The sequence below is a fragment of the Alligator sinensis genome, unplaced genomic scaffold (assembly GCF_000455745.1).
Source record: "Alligator sinensis unplaced genomic scaffold, ASM45574v1 scaffold63_1, whole genome shotgun sequence".
NCBI classification, from domain to species: Eukaryota; Metazoa; Chordata; order Crocodylia; family Alligatoridae; genus Alligator; species Alligator sinensis.
In genome coordinates this window covers 669,599-674,253 of record NW_005842811.1, presented here as the reverse complement: position 1 = coordinate 674,253, position 4,655 = coordinate 669,599, and the positions used below count along the sequence as shown (strand labels likewise).

Here is a 4,655-nt window from a genome sequence, read left to right as displayed (position 1 = left end):
TCTCTTTCCTATCGCAAAGTTAATGATTTTGGGTGTGGTTTGTAAGGATTTCTCTCTCTGGTGGGTTGCCTACATGTTTGTTTGCTCCGTCACCAGTTTTAAGCACCTGTTGTTGTTGCTTCTAATATCTTGATTACTGAAAACAGAAATACATTGCAAGTGCCAAAAAAATTGATGGCCGTTTCCACGCGCAGCCACGCTACTTCCTACCTGCCAAGCCTCTTTAAAACTAGATACTGGCATAAGTCATGATGCAACATAGAACAACTCTCTTATGGCACTGTCTGGCTGAGAGAGGACTCTATGAGCTTTACTTATCTCCTTTACTCCCAGCTGTCAGCCAGCAGTCGCTCCACCTGCTGCCATACTGGATTCTCCCTCACAAACACCATACAGAACAAAGCAGACTGCAACTATAGTGCTGATGCTGGACTTGTTAAGGTCGAGCCTTGTTGTGAGACATTCCCAATACCCCTCCAGATTCCTAAAGGCAGATTCAATAGCCATTCAGCACCTGCTGACTTGGGTATTGAGTTTCTGTTTGCTACTGTCCAGACTCCCAGTGTATGGCTACCCAAGTCAGGGAAACAAAGGGTAAGAGGCATCTCCCAAAATATAGGCAGCGGCAAATCCAGGGGTGTGCAGTAGTGCAGTTGTGCTCCTTTCGACTCCTATTCCACCCAAAGTTTAAAAAAAGTTTCCTGGCAGTGGCAGTGCATTTCTATTCAGGCAGCAGAGAGGGAGTCTGCTGATTTCACGGCTCATCATAATCTGCCTGATTCCTTCTCAACTCTTCATTCCACAAGTGTTAACAACAGTCTCTCCTTGTTTAAAGGTCTTAAGATTCCACTAGGTTAAGCAATTATTTCTTCTGCAATTCTGTTGTCTGCTCCTGGTAATGTAGCACCTAGTCCACAGCCCTGCAGGCTGTTTTCAGCTCTAGCCAAAAACATTAACTCAGGTGTGGAAATAATTTGCAATGAAGCATTAGTCAAGATGCTCTGGAAGGCTTATGTTTGGTTTATGAATCAGAAAAAGATGCATGCTTAACTCTAATGACTACAGAATTTGCGTACATTTTGCCTAGTCTGTTGAGTTTTTAATACACAACATGGCAAATTACACATAGTAAATAATACCCATTTCAATAAAGTTAGATTGACTTTTGTGTCCATCTTAAACTGAAAAATATTTCTAAAGCAAATCCCGGGACATCATTCTCCCGTTGTACTCGGCCTTGGTGAGGTCGCAGCTGGAGTACTGCGTCCAGTTTTGGGCTCCGCAATTCAAAAAGAATGTGGAGAAGCTTGAGAGAGTGCAGAGGAGAGCCACCCGCATGATCAGAGGTCAGAAAAACAGACCTTACAATGGGAGGCTGAGAGCCATGGGACTTCAGCCTAGAAAAGTGCAGGCTCAGGGATGATCTGGTAGCCACCTATAAGTTTATCAGGGGTGACCACCAGTATCTGGGGGAACGTCTCTTCACCAGAGCGCCCCAAGGGATGACAAGATCAAATGGTCACAAACTCTGCTGCGACCGATTCAAGCTGGACATAAGGAAGAATTTCTTTACTGTCCGAGCCCCCAAGGTTTGCCACCAGAAGCAGTTCAAGCACCCACTGTGAACACCTTCAAGACACATTTGGATGCTTATCTTGCTGGGATTATAGGATCCCTGCTGACTTCCTGCCCATGGGGCAGGGGGATGAACTCGATGATCCTCTGGGGTCCCTTCCAGCCCGAATGTCTATGAAATCTATCAAATATGGCCCTAGACTCCTAGCATATTAGTAAAGCTTCTAATTTCTTTTTACCTGGAGAAATAAATGTGTGTATTGTGTTACATGTGACCATGCACCACACCATCTGCACCCCTCTTTTCTAAAATCCTAGATCCACCTATGACTATAGGTAAAGCTTCCTGGATGTGGTGGTCGGGGAAGAACAGTCCTGGATGTAACTTTTAGGACAGACCCATGTGTTCAAATGAGTGCATCAGGCATCATTCCTGACCCACAATTTTTAATATCAGTTAACCATTCCCTGTAATCTAACAGGACTTGCATCACAATGGAAAAGCACCACTTTCTATGGTCCTACCTGGAGGCTGGGTGTATAGAAATGAGTCCTGTGTCTTATCCCTTTGCTGCTATCAGAGGGCTCTCACAAAATGAGGTTCCGTATTTTCCCTCCACATCATCAAGGAGGATGCATATGATACTTCTGCACATTTGGATGATAACAGCCCTAACCATGGATTCCCACCTCAAGGGGCACATCCCCACATGCAGGGGTGCACTCTTGCAGCAGCAAAAAAAAGTAGCAGCACAAATACGTGCCACTACTTTTTGTCACTGCATGCTGGTACAGGGCAAAATGCCCCGCTTCAGGGAAACGCCTCCTCCCGGCTCCGTGTCCTGGAGGAGCCAGGGTGGAACTAGAGGAGACGACACTCTAGCCATCAGCCAGAGCATCTCCCGGGAGGACCGAGCCCCCCGTATCTGCCAGAGCACGCTCCTGTGGCAGCCACCGTGCTGCTTTTTTTTGCAATTTTTTTTTTTTTTTGCTACCGGGATTTTCCAGTAGCAAATTTTGCCCCCACGGTGCCAATTTGCAGCATGGAACATGTTTTAATGTGCTGGGTACACAGTTTGTGGTGCTGCAAAAAGATTTGTAGCACCACAAACCACACCTGCCTGCACATCTGGACTGGGCCAAACAGATTTCCCATAGAACAGTAACAATCTAGGGTCATCAGCTGCCACAGTGCAACTGCCACCTACTTTTGGACCAGCAGAGCTGTTGGGTCAGCGCTGGAGGACAAGAGCAAGCTCAGCACATGGCTTGAGAAATGCTGGCTTCCATATGCACGTTCAGCTGCCACTGTTGACCATCCCAGAACTGCAATATAGGAAGCCCATGCTAGTTTCCCAAGCCCAGAAACAGCATTTAGTGATGTCCAGATGGCCAATCAGCCTGCAGTTACTATCCATTTACTGAAAAGACCATTCATTCCCTTCATCTGACCCATCTGCCTCCTTGCCAGACCAGTTCCAGGTCAGGCAGAGCAAATATGAGAGCCTTTCCAGGCCTAATTAGCAGGAAACACTCCATCACCATTTTGGCATCCAGGCTGATGGCAGGGAAAAAAACATGTGGGACTGTAAGTATTCAAAAATAGTGAGGGAAATAAGGGGGAAACAGAGAGAACAGCACTGAGGGACAGGTGCTCATAATTCCTCAGTATAAAATCAGCATCTCATAATGCAGCGCACACACTCTCCTCCTTTTTCCTCTAAAGGCACAAGGCCTTTTAGTTCAGCTATGCCAGAAACCAGGTTATTCTTTTATTAGCCCCTCTTTAACAACTGAGATATTAATTCACCTTGTTAACAACTCGTCTCAATTTGTACCAACTGAAACATAACAAAAATTTTAAGAATTCAAAAAAATATCACATATTATCACTTATAATATCATTTAGAGAGCAATTCTACTTGGTATCGGCACACCTCCAGAGCCTAAAGCCACTGCCTCTTAGCTTCTCAACGGACATAAATTGCAAGTATCCAAACTCCGCTGTCATTATCTTTTGCTTTTAGGAAAGAGAAACAAGCTGTTCCATAAGAGAGACGCACTGGGCGACCGCACTGAGCTGAGCAGCTCTCCCACAATGGCACGTACGAGCAAAGAAAAACCTAGACAGACTTGTTCCTCGAACGTAAGAATCGCCATTTACTTGGTCAGCCTATAGGTCTGTCTTGCCAAGTCTCGCGGGTCAGAGAGACAAGCAGCGGATGCTGAAAGGCAGAGTGAACGGGGTCTGCCCGGGTTTTTCCCCCCACTGCTCCTCTCTCACTTGCAGCCGCCAGCATTTAAAGTCCAGGACGCTCTAGTTCAGTGGCCGAGCGCCTCGCTCCCGAGCCCAACAGCTACCGATGCCCTTTCTCTCCAAGAACGTGTGGGATCCCTCTCTGGACCGGCTGCACTGTCAGCCTCCGCAACACCCGGAGCCAAGGAGTGACACACTTTCATTGCGCTGCGTGAAAAATAACTTATTTTTGCTAGTTTTAAGCTTCCTGCCTACTCGTCTGTTTTGTGACCCCTCCTTCTCCTACCCCGAGAGAAACGGGGTCAAATAATAAAATCCTTACGTCCTTTTTTTTCGCCGTTAAACCCTGACCACGCACCTTCTTTCTAAAGGGAACAAGCCAGGCCTTTTTAGCCTCTCCTCCTAGGGAAGCCCCTCCGTGGCTGCTGAGCATCCTCCCTGCCCTTCTCCAGGGCTCCTCGAGCCTCGCGTCGGGGGCTGGGGGGAGGCACCGTGGATTTCGAAAGGGGGCGTCACGACCCTTTTTATGTCGTTTGCGACCCCCTTCTCGACAACAACTAACGCTCCCCTTGAGTTTCTCTCCTGCGATATCTACTTTACCAATCCTTTTTCAGACCAGGCTTCAAAGGTGCTCAGTCTTGCCCCCCGAGGGACCGGGGCTTCACCCGCCCGGCGGGGAGGGAAAGGGGGCGCGCAGGAGCCCCTTGGGGGTCGGCAGTTTGGCAGGGGGCGGGAATGGCGGCGTTTCCCGAGCCCGGGGGCCGAGGCTGAAGGGTGCTGGCGCCCGGGGCCACCTCTGCCCCGAGCGAGGCGCGTTTCCCGG

The 4,655-nt window shown here is 48.3% G+C and overlaps 1 long non-coding RNA gene across 1 annotated transcript in view; it reads right to left on the bottom strand.

Annotated features, from left to right (window-relative positions):
- Positions 1 to 4,604, bottom strand: part of LOC112547921 — a 24,131-nt gene extending 19,527 nt beyond the window's left edge. The window contains exon 1 of the long non-coding RNA XR_003091712.1: positions 4,191 to 4,604. This is a non-coding gene — a long non-coding RNA (uncharacterized LOC112547921). The remainder of the gene's footprint in view (positions 1 to 4,190) is intronic.
- Positions 4,605 to 4,655: the final 51 nt, after the last annotated feature.